The sequence below is a fragment of the Tenrec ecaudatus genome, unplaced genomic scaffold (assembly GCF_050624435.1).
Source record: "Tenrec ecaudatus isolate mTenEca1 unplaced genomic scaffold, mTenEca1.hap1 Scaffold_603, whole genome shotgun sequence".
NCBI classification, from domain to species: Eukaryota; Metazoa; Chordata; class Mammalia; order Afrosoricida; family Tenrecidae; genus Tenrec; species Tenrec ecaudatus.
The window spans coordinates 256,094-272,814 of NW_027459486.1; the positions used below are offsets into that span (position 1 = coordinate 256,094).

Genomic DNA, 16,721 nt, shown 5'->3' on the forward strand with positions numbered 1-16,721 from the left:
CTGTAGCAAATGAACCAGTTCCAGAATCCATTTTGTGTAAGTCAGATTTACATAACTGGAATACTCAGCAGCTAGCAGAACATCCACATTGGGTCCCTGAGGTGGGGAATAAGGCTAAAATGGTAGGAAAAACCAAATGCCAAGAAGACGCCATTTAAACTGTCTAGGAAAATGGTAAGCTAAAAACAATATTGTATCTTCCCCCACACTTTCACCACTTACTCATCTCTCTCCCCTTTCCTTCATTTCACCATATTTTCCACCTTCTATTAGACCTCTCCCACATCACTAGACAAAGCCAACTAAGTGTTCATATCACTGGCACTACTACTAGGATTCTGAGGAAACAGCAATCAACCACAGAAAACCCAAAACATCAAGAAAAACAAATGTAAACAAATGGAAATTGCCCAGATCCAATAGAGAATTCTGAAAAAGAGGCCCTGGAACTATAAGAAACAGGATTCCGAAGAATGATTTAGACATGTAGGGAATACTCAGGAAAACAATAGAAGAAATCTTAAATCAAAGGGAATCTAAGAATATAAACAATGAGATAACAGAATTAGGCAGCACAGTAAATGACTTGAGGAATAGATTTTCCTTCTGAAAAGGAAAATCAAATCAGTGAGCTCAAAGACGATCACTCTGACTATAACTGACAAGAAAAACCACCACCAAAAAACAACAAAAGAATCAAGAGAAATAATCTATGTCTCATTAAAAACCCTGAAAAAGAAGTAACAAAAATACATACAAAGAAAATAGTTTTGACAAACTATAAAAGAAAATTTGACCAACAACACAGGAGTACATAATTATTCAAAAAGTTAAGAAAACCAAAATGAGATAGAAGCTAAAAGAAAACCACCATGAAATATCAGAGCCAAATTCTCCAATTTGAAAAAAAAGGATAGAATCCTGAGGGCAGTTACAGAAAAAAGATGGGAGGTGGGGTCAGGGGAATGTATGTCTTGAAGAAGGCGACTACATTTCTATCAATGGTTAAACTGGCTGGAGAAAAACAATGAACAATACTCGTAAAGAATCCAATGGGAGAAAATGCCCGGTATTATGTTCCTACTTGGTTTCTATTCATCTAGTTTCCATCCAGACCTTGGTGAACCAGGCTATGCGCTGTAGACTACTGGGACCTTGAACTGTGTTTTCAAGGCACACATCTGTCCTACTGCTCGAACTGTTCACACTCACCTGTAGCCGTTTTAAGGAACAGACAGACTTTCTTGGACTTAATATTTATATGACTTAGTGTGAGAAGAAGCAGATGACTGCTATCCCAAGGTTATGGAATTGGTGGTCTTTGGACTGTGGTTCAGCTCTCTTGCTCTCAGGGTGCTCTATTAATGATGCCCATTCAATGTGGCCCGGGATTACCATATATTTACTACTTAATGCCCTTCTTTTTTCTTATGAAATGTATTCATCTGATAGGGATGATTCTGCTTCTGTGAATTACTGCAAATTTTGTCTTATCACTGATCCCACTGCTTGTTTATAAATAGTGTCTTGTTATGTACATGTCATTAATTCATATTTTACAGTCTGAAGCCTATCTATACTTAAATAATTTTTCTTCAGCATTTTAAAATGCTATATAATTGGCTAAATAAAAGACATTACCTTATGCCCTAGGGGGATGATTTATAAAGTTCTCTATCATAAAATCATAATAATCTCTGAAGTTAACCAGAGACATATAAACTATAGATATATGAATGGATTTGGGGTTCGCACTTAATTGTAGCCCAATGCATCCTAGCCTGGCCCCGCTCAATGCTTGCCCTCATGAAGAGGTCACTGCTAATATGAGGGCTGTAACAGCATGTGATAAAAAAACCAGTTGGTGCCCGACTATCAGACAGAATAGTGGCTGAGGTTTTAAAAGCTCGTCTTCAAACAGGTAGCTATGTGAGTGAAGCATCAACTAAGCCCACATGAGGAAACACACCTGCCTTTATAATCCAAGGATTGTAAATAACATCCAAATCTCAGGAGAAAATAGTATCAGAGCTTGAATTCTGGACATGTGGTTTACAGAAGGCTATGGAAGACAGTGAAAGCCAAAAATCCAATTGCAGGGTCGCTTGGATGGATTAAGCCTCTGGGGAATCTTCTTGGACCAAAGTCCTGGGATATTAAGAGCCTTGTTAGAGACAGAACACTGCAAAGTTGATTAAGTCCGTTGTACTTAGGTTACATTTTAATATCTTGCTATTTGATCTCCCTTTTGACTCATTTTAAAGTTGTTTCAGTTTTTAATATTTTGCTTTTTTTCCTATGAAGTTTTTCTCTGTGTTCTAATCATTGTTTTCCAGTTTGTCTTTTCAATGATTTTCTGTATGTAAAGTCCAGGCTATGTAGATTCACAGAGGTAGTAACCGGCTTGATAATTGTGTAGAGCATGGTAGGAGTGATTGGTGGCAAATTAGGAAGTAACAACGAGTTCATGAGAAAATGCGCTGAAATTCATTGTGGTGATAACTGCAGAAACGTTCTTAATAGGATAGAACAATTGAATTGTATGATAGGTGAAATATGAGGGAGTACCCCCCCACCACCAACCCCAGACCAGAATTGCGCTGGGCAGAGTGGAGCTTTCATAGTACCCATGTTTCCTGCTAAGTATGCATCGAGCAACTTGCTCTGAGTTAGTGCACCCTGTGGCACTGGGAAGGTTTTCTCTGGTCACGGTGAATTTTTTCATAAAAGCAGTTTTGCTTGAAACCTTGCTTTTTGAGATGGCCAATTTAAGAAAACAGTGTGCAGTGGTGAAATTTTGTTTCCTACTCAAGGAAAAACACTGCAGAAACTGTTGTGATGTTGAAAACAGCTTACAAGGGCAGTGCTATGGGAAAAAACTCAAGTGTTTTTCTCATTTCAAAAAAGGTAAAATATTGATTGATGACAAACCTCATTCTGGATGTTTGTCAACTTCCTGAATGAACGAAAACGTCAACTCATCATGCATTTGGAGTTTGCTCCACCAGGCAAGACTGTTAATCAAGCTTTCTATTTAGAGGATCCGAAAAGATTGCATAATAGTGTGTGATGAAAATGGTCTGATTTGTGGCAGACAGGGGACTGGTTCTGCCACCACGACAATGCCCCTGCTCACACAGCCATCTCAGTGTGCCAGTTTTTGGTAAAAACCAGCATGCCTCTTTTGCCCCACACACCTTATTCACCTGACCTCACTTTGTGTGACTTCTTTTTGTTTCTTTGAATGAAGAGGGAAATGAAAGAACAGAGATTTGAAGACAAAAGCAGAGATGAAGAAAAAAATTGGAGAGGTACTGTCAGCCTTCCAAACAGATGAGTTTGAAAAATGTTTCCAAGAATGGAATCACAGGTGTGACAAATGTATGAAGTGTAATGGAGAGTACTTTGACGGTGACATGGTTGTTTTGTAAAAAAATTTAAATACATAACTTTGAAAAAAATCCATTTTTGGTAACTCCTTGTATCTTCCAATAAAACTATTTTAAAATAATAAATATGTAAATGGGGTTAGCCCAGATTCAGTTGTACACAGGTTAAGACTTGAGTCAGTGGTCTCCTGTATTGCTTGCTGTCCTTGGGAGTTATCAGTAGCTTGTCACCTGACTTACCAAGCTTGGACTTATTCGTCTCTTTAGCCACAGGCTTGATCTGCCAACCTTGAATTCATTTCCCTCTGTAGCCATAGACCTTTGTCTTTCAGCTCCTTTTGGGCCCATCAACTCCCAAAGCTATGACAGTCATGATAACCCTGCACCCTAACATCAGCATCATGGGCCTAGAACTTGCTCAACTTGGAATTTGCCTTCTTCTACATCTGTGTGAGCTATTTTCTTGATGAAACGCTCTCTATATAAGTATATCCGGAGAACAGGCTGTCCAGGGAGATTACCCACACTGCACTCTCCAGGAAACTATTCTTGTCACAGCAACACTGCTGACAATCCAGATCCTGGATCTTTCAAAGTACCAAGCATGAGGTCATGGTTTTACCTTGTGCCTCAAATAACTCATTCTGAGGCTCTTTGGCACCATCAGGTTCTTCATCTGACTTGAAACTCTGTGGAAAAATGGAAAGGATACATAAATCCCTTGGAGAATATCAAAAGCAGTTGCAGAACACCAAACAAACATGTAGCACTGGAAAGCTCTTTTGTGTAACTGAAGTGGACATGCTATCTGTACACCAGCAGCACGTGGATCATGAATTCCTTATTGAAAGTGAGAATGCCAGAAGTGGCAATAGGGAGCATGTCGTACTTTGTGAAATCATACTTGGTGTTCCTACCCCCTAAGTCATCAGCACTTTAAGTGGGCACATGCAGTCAACTGTCTTGGTTACCTTACACCAAGAGAAAAGACGAGGACACCCAGAAGCATCTGATTCTGTCAAAATCTTATGGTGTATGTAGTGACCAAGTGAATACCCACATATGGAATCGGTGGAGTCCTGGTGACATAGTGCTTGAGCACAAGGCTACTAACTGGAAGTCAGTTGGTTTGAACGCACCAGCCTTGGAGACCCTTTGAAGCTGTTCTACTAAGGACGATGGGGTTGCTAAGAACCCAAGTAGGTTAAATGGTAGTGGGTTTGGGTTTGGGTTGGACCAAGACTCAGCATTCTAAGCAGGAGCAATCTTGAGGACTGAAAGCTGAGAGCAGACAACAGGAAGAGTCTACGGAAGCGATGAAAGAAAGAAGCATCGTGCTACCGATGGAGTCCAGCATGCGACAAAGGGACAAGGTAGCGCCTTCAGCTCACACCCTGTCCACTGTCTCTCTGGGGTAACTGAGGTCTACAGTGCTTAGGTGTCTTGTCTACCAGAGGTCTAGGGCCGACCCTCCAATGCTCTCACACCCTTGAATTTAAATGACAAGTCAGAGCAACACCAGTAAATTCAGTCCCACTTCCCTAATGCCTTCCACTCACTGAAAAACTAAAAATACCCTTTCCATACCCAGTTTTGAGTACCAAAAAGGCCTCAAAAATCAGAAGAGCCCCGATGAAGACAGAGTCTCATTAGCCCAGGAAATGATAATTCAACCCACACCATACTTCAGATCCAAATGTAAAGAGAACAGAAAGCAAATGTCCTGGGTTTATGGTGTAGCCCAACATAGCACATGCATCCATGAAAGAAAATTTAGGATTTAAACGTGTGCTTATTTGTTTTCCCCTGCCTTACAAATGTTTAAGATTAAAATCAATTCAGGACTCCAAGTTACCTTACTAAAGATAGGTTCTTGATATGGTCTCGTCTTTCAATCTGACAGCACATAAAGGAGGAACCAGTAACATTCTGGAATCCTTGAATACAGATCTAACAAGTATGTGATTTACTTAGGACATGTGATGCATCATCATGAATATGCTTCTTGACATGGAGTACAGTGAGGACCTGGCCCTTAGCAGGTGTCTGGGATTCACTCCAGGTACTTGAAGTGAGTAACTTAATGAACTGGGAGAAGGGAGCTGAAGCTAGCCCCCAAAGCGGCAGGGGAGTAGTAAGTATTTCCTGTCTTACAGTTTCGAAGCACTACAGTACTAGCGTCAGAAAGGAGTGAGAAACAAATGAAAACATTTCTGCTGTTGTAATGTCTGAAGGAGAGCACTCTTTGTCCAGGGTCACATGGAGACAACTAGACCCAGATCTTATTTAAAATGAGATCTTATTCCCCAATGGTAACCCTAGCACCTGTCTACTTAAAATTCCAGGGAATGAGACTCTCTCTGCTTACATTCTCTCACAACCATGTGAACTAAGATATTTACCTGATATTAGGCACTCAAGTTGGAGAAGGAAATTCTGACCCACCTCCACACTTTGCAGAGATGTTGCTCGGTGGAGCTGGCTGCTCAGGCTGCTCTGTCCTTGCTTATCTGCTGCATGCCTGACTTCAGTCTCCAGTGAGCACAACTCAGGCTGGGTCCGACGACCATACCACTTAGGACCACTCACATGCTTCGGTAGGACAGCTTGTGAGAGAGAGAGAAAGGAAGAGGGAAATTTGGTGAGGAGCCCTTTAAATGAGCTCTCTGAGATTTGAATGTGTCTACGTTATCATGGATGAACATTTTTACCCAACAGAAAGCATTAAAAAGAACACAAGAAGCTGCTTCTCTGTTAGGTGTGAATTGGGTCTGAAGGCTAGTAATAGTGGCTCAACTTTATGCACTGCTTGAAGTTTTCAGAGTCTATTTTTGCTTTTGTTTATGCAATAAAAGGCTGAGGGGGGGAAAAAAACACCCCCAAACCCTCTAAACCTGAAGCCCTAACTTTTTATGCAAACAGTAGGTTCTCCAGTAGTCTAACAATCTAGGGCTCTGGAAGCTGAAGATCATCTTCCAAACCTAAATGTCCTCGGAGTACATCTTAGCCACCAACAGAGGAAGAGAGAGTGGTGCGTGGGATCTGTGGATGTGGGGCCAGGATACAGGCAGGCAGGTACCTCTGAAATTCAGAGCATGTCTGGTGAGTCTGGGACAGAAAGAGGCTTTTAACAGCTCTCTGCTTCCTTTTGAAATCCTTTCTTCTCTATATCTACAAAGAGTAGCTGGGACCTCTCAGCCAGAGAAGAAATTGATGCTGAATTCTCATGAAAATTGAAAGTGGAAGCTAGGAAAAAGAAATGGGGACTGGGGTGGCATAGAAGCCTGATCGAACAGGCCATGGCTTCAGAGCAGAGCCAGTTGAAGAGAAGGCAAAGAGACTTTCATGAGGTAGGGACGGGGCAACAAAACCAGATGCATATTTCGGTGCACATGTGTCTTTTGTCTCCCTACACAGAAGTCTTGCTTCATAGGGTCATGCGCCACCTCACTTGTTTTCTGCGGACATTGACCTTGGGGTTATGCAGAGCAGGAAGCTGGTTAAATCTGACTGCTGGTAGAATAGTGATACCACAGCAGATAGGAGTAAGGTGTTACGTTCGAGTTCTCATGTGTGAACGTATTAGGCATGGCACTATGCTGGTGTGGTGAGTTATGAATTGGACTGCAAACAGCAGTAAGAAACACTTGCACAACTACACAGGACAAAGATGGGGCTTTCGACTCCATTCTCGGAAACCCACAGGGGCCGTTCTCCTCTGTCTTATGGGGCCGCTATGAGTTGAAATCCACTCGATGGCAGTGAGTGCGTGTGACATCCAGGGCTTCCGACAGTGTGTGTGGTGGTGATATAACCTATCATACCACAAGAGACTTTTGAAGTAAAAAGATATTGTTAATAAGCATGATTGGATGACAGGTATCAATAAGGAATGGCTTGGGAAATTCTAAGGAAATGTGACTACAGCTTATAGGAAATACCAAGCAAGAGAGAAAAGTTTCCAAGTCAGTAGCTCCCTTCAAGGAGAAGTAGACAGGAGAACCATACCTTCCGAGAGAGAGACCACGAGTAAAGCGCTGCCCAAAGGGTGCGTGATAGAACACGTCTGACTCCCTACGAAGGGCTCTAAAGTGGGTTTGTGTGAGTGGGGAAGCATCGATTTTTTCTAGTATCCAGACAGGGATCCCTTGGTGGTACAAATCATTTATGTGCGTGGCTATTTACCAAAAGGCTGGAGATTTGAGTCCACCCAGAGGAGTTTCAGAAGAAAAGTTTAGTGACTATGCAAACAGAAACCCCTGCCACCGGAGATCCTGTGGACCGCAGTCCAGTCTGACACCCGTGGGCCACCGTGACTCACAATCCAATAGACAGCAACTGGCTCCCCCCCCCACAATAGTTTTATTGAGATATAATTCACTTAGCACACACTTTCATAGTTCAGTCATAGTTTAAGAAGAGTTGTATACACATCAGCACAATCAGTTCTGGTGCAATCTCCCCACTCCCATATTCATGATTTGCTTCCCAATTCCCCTCGACACACCTGTATCCCCTTTAACGATTACATCATTTGTTGTCTCTATACATCTGCCCCTTCTGGGCTTCATAACTGGGACACATACTAAAAAAAAAACACCCCAAGAATAAAACAGTGCACATTAAAAAGGGAAGAAAGAAAAGTCTACCGGCAATATTAAAATAAGCTAGAGCAAAAAGACTGTCATGAAACAAACAGGACTTCTTTAATTCAAGGACCCCTTCAGGGTGTGTAAGAAGAAGGGCATTGTCAGGGAGGGAAAAAGAAAGCTGGTGACAGAAAATACATTTCTCCCTGGACTCATCAAACCCACCACCGGAACAGACCATCTGCCAACATCCTGCTCCGAGAGCCCAGCCCACTGCTGCACCGCCTGCCTGTGAGAATTTCCATTTGCTCCTTCAGTGCTGGCTCCACAACATCATTCCTTCCTTTATAGTTGCTGCCAGCCAGCATTTTCCTTAGAATAGTAAGCTGTCCAGAAAAACATGCTTTTTTCACAAGCCTTTCTAATGTTCTCAGAAGAACATCCTAGGATGGAATCCATATAATCCGAACTTGACGGTGGGATAAGCATCAGAGCCTAAATTGCGAGAATCCTGTGTGTAGCAGGCAATGGGAGATAGTGGAAATCCAAGATCCACTGGTGGAACTCCGTAGGAAGTAAGCCTCCAGAGACCTCCCCTATCTAAAATTGAGGGAAGAGAGGAGAGTGGTCACTAAACAAGGTGCTTGAAGAGAGGAGATAGAAAACCAAAGGCATAAATCTGACCTCAACAGTTAAAACTTTGTTAGTAGGTTCTCCGCCCCGCCCCCAACACCCACCCCTTTTGATGCAGGCTGGACCTGATCTGATTCCCAAAATTTTCAGTTTATATTGTTTTCTTCAGTTTTTGTTTGCTCATATTAGACTATATCTCAGAGGAGTTATTCAATGGAGGTCACCTTCTTGAAGCTGTGTTATATGCGTTTCTGTTTTTCAGTACTTGAAACCTAGGATCAATGAACCTAGAGGGAGAGCATGTAGGATAAGGAGTTTGGGGGGAGGGAGTACAGTGGTAGATATGGGGTAAAAAAGAGATGATGTCAAGGAGTCCATAGAAAAAGAATGCTTGGAAACTGATTGTGGTAACAATTGTACAATTCTACTTAATGTGATTGAAATTTGGAATGATATATGTATTAAATGCCAACTAAAAAGAAAATGGACATCCTAGGAACTTACCACCTCCAAGAAGAAGAAATACAAAAATAATATCCACACAGGCCAGGAAGAAACAAGAGTAGCAAACGAGTGATCAAAATACAAATAAATGTGTCAGCTTCCCAGTATGTGATATTATGAGACTCAAACTCTCAGGTTTGGAAGGACCATAAGCTATTGCACCAAGTACTTTTTTTTTTTTTTGAGTCTGAGCAGTGGCTTTCCTTTTGCTACACACATGAGAATACCAAGAGTTCAGGTAATGGTGCTTTGACATTGAGACACTGGTTTGCTTTCTTTTTGTTGTTGTTGTTCAGAACACAACTGGACTTTTATTTGACACAGAACATAATACAGTTGCATGAGCACAACAAACTGAAAAGCCAAAGGAACAAAGACGTGGTTCTAGCAAGTCTTTTAATGAATAATAAAACATTTAAGCTTGATAGAAGAATTCATTTTTTCTAATGCCCATATGTGGCAGTTACATAACTTCCTGTCAACTTGCAAAGAGATGGAGTCTATACTGTCAACCAGGTCACAGCCTGATGACCTCATTCAGAGGCCCGAAGGAAATAAATAGTGCACTGGAGGCCAGACACATTCTTTCTGCTTCATCTTACTGCTGACAAGTCACATGGAGCTACACTGAAGGAGACAGAGCCCCAGAGCTGGAGGAGGCACGTGGAGCCCATGCCAGCGCTTAATGCTTCCACCACTATTGGATCCACAAGACTTACCGCCACTGGCCTGTGATCTCCCATTATTCAGCATCATTGCATGGCTGTGTGAATCTAAAGAGGAATTTATGGGCTAGTATTGACGTATGGGGTAACATTGGACTTATGAACTTGATCTGGACTGGGCTGGGATGTTTTCTTAATGTACAATTGCTCTTTGATATAAAGTTCTCTCTTACACACATATGAGTCTCCTTGGATGTGTTTCTCTAGTCTACCCAGACTAACACATCATACTTTTGGAATTCCCACTCTGTTGTTCAATGGACACACCTGCCATGTTTTGAGTCAGAGAGAGAGGCAGTGGAAATAAAAAGCATGCTTAGACTCCCAGATAACAGTACACTCTTCTGACGTGGCAAATGCCTGGTTATCTTGTCATTCTCTAAAGAGATCCACCATGTGGTTCCTACAGATGGCACAGTTATCAATCACAATATCCCAGACCCAGAGGGCTTCTGCATTCCACTTTTTTACTTCGAAGCGGTTCTTGCTCGCACCACCGGTGGTGCTGCTCGGGTATCCACATCCATCACTGCTGCCATTTTGGAAACGCACGGTCTACTGGCTTGGTTTGACAGGAAAAGATTTACCAAGGGTAATGATAAAAATATATTGACATTATGTATTTAATAATGGTCTTTAATGGAAAGAGAAAAAGGCAGGGGATCAGGGTTGTTCTTAAAAATTCAGGACATCTGGGCACTTAATGAAAGTAATTAACTCCAAGAGAGAAGTAAAATAATGTTGACCCGACAGGACTCATTCAGCTAGAGCTCCTGCTGCCAGACCAGAAAATTGGGAGGTAAGGTGAAGGAAATGGGCAGGTGGAATCCTGAAACTAAAACCAGGGCACTAGGGTCTCTCCTAAACCCCCTTTTTTGCATGTGATTTCCACTCACAAAGCAAACCAAGGATGCTTTAAAGTGCTCTAGCTTTGGCGAGCCCACGGGTACCAGCTGCGCCCTTGCTGGGAGCAGCGATTTCTCCAGGGCTGAGTCCTAAAGGGGACAGAATCCCAAACACGAGAACCCCATGCAGGAGCGGCAATGGCAGGTAGCCAGAATTTAAAGTAGAAGAAAAAACAGGTATTTACCCCAGGTAGATAGATTGTGGTGTGGAAGAAAATAGGCAGATAGTCGGAGTCCAGGGAGCAAATTTAGTTCCAATTGGCAGAGAAGGAAACATCCCCCCTGATAAGCTGGATCTCCCCGTCTGGGGGTCAGCCTGACAGCCCCCAAATCGGAGTACATCACAAGCATAATAATAACAAAAGAGTCAAATATATATTTTTGGTTTAAAACTCAAACCCAAGTCTGGTTGCTCAGCTCCAAGGAGCACATGGGCAGTGGGGGATTGGGGGGCTTAACATAAATCAGCATAAGAAGAAACCTAGCTAAGGAATGCCAGAACTCAGCTAAGAGCTGGGTGGCTTTTTGCATATCAAAGACATGCTGTAGCAAGTGTCAGCTTCAAACAGCACATAAGTACAGCCCAGAGACTTTGGGAGACAATTCAATTTGATTTTATTCTAGCTGGCCAGGGTAATAAAATAAAATAACAGAAAAAATAAAATCCATTGATCTAGTAGGCACCAGTAGACTAGATAGGACAATAAGCCCAACTTCCCTCTTAGTGATTCTACACATAGCTGGGGAGGCCCTGCCTGTCCTGGGGCCCTTGACAGGGCGGTGGAACACTCCAGCCCTCAGCCCTGCTGCAGTGCTACACACAGCACAAGGCAGGTACACCAGTGAACTCCAGCACTCAACTGACGCCTGGCCACGGGTGCGATCTTGTCTTTGAAGTAAACCCACACAGCATCTGTGGAACCCTACATCAAACAAGTACACCACCCCGCTACCTTGAGGAAGAGTTGGAACTCCTCCAGCCTCAAGGACAGGTGATCAAGTCCCAGTTACCTCCTTACCTACTACTCTATTTCTTCTCTCTCTATTCACTATCCCATATTTGCCACTGCAGTCAGTCTCAAAGAGCTCAGGTTTGTGTTGGGTTTTTCCTTTCTTCCTTTTCCCTCTTTCTCCTCTTCTCTCCCACTCTCTCCTATCATATATCCCTACTGGCTTCCAGGTCACTATCCTCCACTTAGGGCAAATCAACCCAAATAGCAGGAGGAACTCCAGCCTGCCCACCGTGGGAGTGCTGTACATCACACAGGGCACCTGGGACAAACATCTACAACAAGCTGCTGAGGAAAACTCAGTTGGGGCTCTAAGGTGATCTTGTCAACTAGAGCAATTCTGCTCAGCACCACTGGGTCCCGGCATTGAAAGTAACACCAACCTGCCATTGTGGCTCAGGGTCTAAGCCCCTCTGGACACACATTCAAGCAATTAGGGATCAGCTATCTATTTATTCTCGGTCTCCTCCTTCTCTCTCCTCCCTCTTTACCATCACTGCCAATATTAGTGAACACAATTGGGGTTTTCCCCCCTTCTCTCTATATTCTCTTTTTCCTCTTTCTTTCTTTGTTCTCTTCACTTCTCTCTCTGCTTGTATGATTCTCACTTCGCCCTCTCACTCCTTTCACTGCTGGTTCACAGACCCCTACCTAGGGGAACCCTGTTCTCCCAGTGGGCAGCCTAACCCCTAAGACAGTGCAGATCACAGCACAGCACGGGGTCAGCTATTTCTTTATCTATTTTTAAAATTCTCACTCCTTCGCCTTCCTTTTCGCTCCTTTTTACTTTCTTTATGTTCTTCTTTCATGTTTTCTTCTTTTCTCCTCTTCTAGCTCTTCTTTTTCCTACCCCAGCCTCAGCAGATTCAGTTCTCTTTTTTCGTTGTTGTCTTTTCTTTCTTTCTTTCCTTTTTTTTAAAAACCGTTTTCACATTTGTTTACTCTGTGCATTTTAGTTGTGTATGTAAGAGTGGGTGTCAGTTTGCTTGGCATTGTTGCTCCAGTCTGTGTCTTCCTCTTTCTCTCTTTCTCCTCTCCTTTCACTCTCTTTCTGTCACAAGCCACTGGCGGCCTTCAGGCCACTCCCCTCTGCTTAGGGAAACTCTGAAGGCCCAACTGGGGAGCTCCAACCGCATTTATTGGCTTGGCAAGCAGCTGGGAATTCACGCTCGTCCTCTTTAGACACCAAGCAGCAGGGGGTTCTCCCTACATCCCAACCAGGAGGCCCTACAAGTGATTGAGGAAATCGCCTGACCACCACTGGTGGGGCTCCACACTACTGCGGGAACATCCACCCAACCTCAAAGGTGATCTCTCTGTCAATGGTAATCCCCCTGCCAGCTACAGAGCTCTACACCAAGGCGGGAATACCCACATGCCCTCCTCAGCACTACAGTTGCAGAGGAAAACACCACAGGACAGCTGAGGTGCTCTGAGAACCGTGAAGCCTACTTAAATATCGTCCAGGGAAGCGACGCCCTTGTTGGCCCACAACAACCTGACCAGTGTCACATAAGAGGAATATCCAACACACTTTCCAAGTAACAGAATAATGGACGGCTAGGATAACTGTGAAACCACCGGAAGATATAGCAATAATCTGACCCCTAAGTACAGCTACCAGTAGGTAGTTCAACGAAGTACTCACATGAATCCCCAAAGAGAGAGTCCAGGGCTCTTCGACTCAGGAAGATGGCTCCAGGCTCTTCTAAAACAACATGTAAACAATAACCAGTACTAACAGCTCAACAACAAAAAAGCAGGAGAAACAGAAGACAATGCCAGAAGAAGTAATGAACCTAACGATGGGCATAGAAGAAGCAGATATTGACCTGCCACAAAAAGAAATTTTCAAAATGCTGCCTGAAATCATAAAGGATATGACGGAAGAAATACAGAAAAAAGATGAAATGATAGCGGAGATAAAGGCAGCACACCAACGGGAAAGACAAGAGTTAAGGGATGAAATAATAGAATCCAGTGAAAAAATGACAGACCTTGCCATTAGGCTTGAGGAGGCAGAGAATCGCACCACTGACCTAGTGGATAACCAAGCAGACCTCAGCAAATAGAAAAAGTAGTCAAATAAGACAATCAAAATAGCTGAAGAAAACGTGAGAGCCATGTCTGATTCTATGCAAAGAAAGAATATTATTGCTATTATCATGTGGTTCTCATGTTTCTTCGTTTCAATGTGACAAATAATACTAATGGTCTTTCATTTGTTTGAACAATCCCTGCATCCCTGGTATGAAGGCCACTTGGTCATGGTGAATTATTTGTTTTATATATTTTTGTATTCTCTTGGCTAGTATTTTGTTAAGTATTTTTGCATTGATATTCATTAGGTCTACATGTAATCTCCTCCCTGGAGGACGGACAGCTGAGAACTGGGTGAGGGAGACATTGGATGGTGTAAGGTATAAAATAGTAATCATTTATAAATTATCAACGGTTTGGGGGAGGAGGAAAGGGGAAGCCGATACCAAGGGCTCAAGTAGAAAGCAGGTGTTTTGAGAATGATGATGGCAACATATGTATGAATGTGCTGGACACAAATGATGTATGTACAGATTGTAAAAAGAGTTGTATGAGCCCCTAATAAAATGATATTTTAAAAAGAAACAATATTAGAATGATTGGACTACCGGAATAAGACACAATACAGAAGTCAACAGTGAAAATAGCAAGAAAATTCTTAGAGGAAAACTCTCCCAGCTTAATAAATGAAAATCAGGCGACCATTCAAGAGACTGAAATAACACAAGCCAGACTGAATCCCAAGAAGAAGTCACCAAGACACATAATTGTCAAATATTCCAACTATGAGGAAAAGGAGATGATCATAAAAGCAGCTAGGGAAACGCAAGCAGTCACGTATAAAGGTACCCCAATAAGAGTATGTTCAGCTCTATCAGCAGAAACAATGAAGAAGAGGAGGGAATGGAGTAACATATTCCAATAATTGAAGGTAAACAACGCAAACCCAAGAATACTTTACCCAGCCAAATTATCTATTACGATAGATGGAGAAGTAAGAGTCTTCCCAGACAAGGACAACCTCAAAGAATATATAAAAAGAAACCCAGGCCTACAAAAGATCCTTGCCTATCCAGTATATGCAGATCAACACTCACTGAGGACAAAAAAGAGACCATCACATAGGACAACTCCACCCATAGGGCGACAAAGAGAAAACAGCCCCCAGGATAGCGTCAGCTCAATAGTGGAAAGAAGGCAAACATAAAACACACACACAACACAAGCAGATAAGATAGGTAGACAGGAAAATGTCCAACACAAAAGGTACAAGATGATATCACAGAGTCCACAGATGGATATAATAACGCTCAATAACAATGGCCTGAACGCAGGCATTACAGGCAGACACTAATAGATTGGATCATGAAACATAACTCATCTATTTGCTGCCTCCAGGAGACTCATATCAAGCTTGCAGAGAAAAACAGGTTGAGAATTAAAGGCTGGAGAAAAATATACCAAGGAAATGGTAATGTAAAAAAAGCAGGGGTAGCAATCTTAATATCTGACCAAATTGACCTCAAGACACAGGCCATAACAAGAGACAAGGAGGGGCACTATATAATGCTCAAGGGAACAAAAAACCAAGAACAGTGAGTATAATAAACATATATGCACCTAACGGGAGACCTGTGAAATTCGGGAATCAAAAATTCCAAAAGATGAACAAAGAGATCACAGGCTCAACAATTATAGTTGGTGACTTTAATACACCACTCTCTGAAAAAGACAGATCATCAGGAAAGAAACTCAATAAGAAGACTACAAATCTAAATAACACAATTGGACGAATTGACTTGATGTTTTTCAGAGCTTTTTACCCACATGCAAACAAATTCACATTCCTTTCAAGCTCACATGGTACATATTCGAAATTGACTACATGCTGGGATACAAGTTGAACTTGAGTAAATTCAAGCACATAGAGGTTATACATACATCTCTCTCCGATTATTGTGCCATAAAGCTGGAAATTAACAGAAGGACGGTGAAGAAAACAAATACAAAAATTGGAGGATGAACAATTTCCAATTGCAAAAGGAGTGGGTATTGACCCAGGTCAGAGATGAAATCAGGAAGTTTCTAGAAACCAATGAGAATGAAAATATGATGTACCAAAACTGTGGGATACAGCAAAGGCATTTATCAGAGATAGGCTGATAGCAATAAACACACACATTAAAAAGGAAGCGAGACTTGTCGATGATATGCTGACACAAATCTTACACCAATTAGAGTAGAGTCAACAGAAAAACCCTACTAATAGAAAGAGGATAGATATAATAAAAATCAGAGCCAAGATACAGTAGAGGGAAAAGAAGAAAAGTATCGAAAAAATTAATGCTACTAAAAGTTGGTTCTTTGAAAGAATTAAAAGAATTGATAGACCTCTGGCAAACCTAACCAAAGAAAGGAAGGAACAAATGACATTTGCAAGGCTGAGGGATGCAACTGGGGACATTACAACAGACCTTAATGAAATCAAAAGGATAATTACACAATTCTATTAAGGTCTATACTTTAACGAATTCAAAAATTTGGAAGACCTGGACAAATATTTTCAAAGACAATCCCTCCCAGACTATCGCAGATGGATGACAAGAACCTCAACAGACCCATAGCAATGGAAGAAATAGACAAGGCAATCAAGGGTTACCAACGAAAAATCCCCTGGGCCTGGTGGCTTCACAAGAGAATTCTACCAAGTATTCAGGGAAGAATTGACCCATTATCAGGCATCAAAGAACAAAAAATCATATATTGGCTACACATCTCCATGATATGATCGCAGAGGACAAATGAGTGCATAAGCAAATGTGGCGAAGAAAGCTGATGGTGCCCGGCCATCAAAAGACATAGTGTCTGGGGTCTTAAAGGCTTGAAGGTGAAGAAGCGGCCATCTTGCTCAGAAGCAACAAAGCCC

General features: G+C 42.2%; 1 pseudogene; it reads right to left on the reverse strand.

Annotated features, from left to right (window-relative positions):
• The window catches only part of LOC142436770 (ninein-like protein), a 140,796-nt pseudogene that overhangs the window by 64,828 nt on the left and 59,247 nt on the right, over positions 1–16,721 (reverse strand).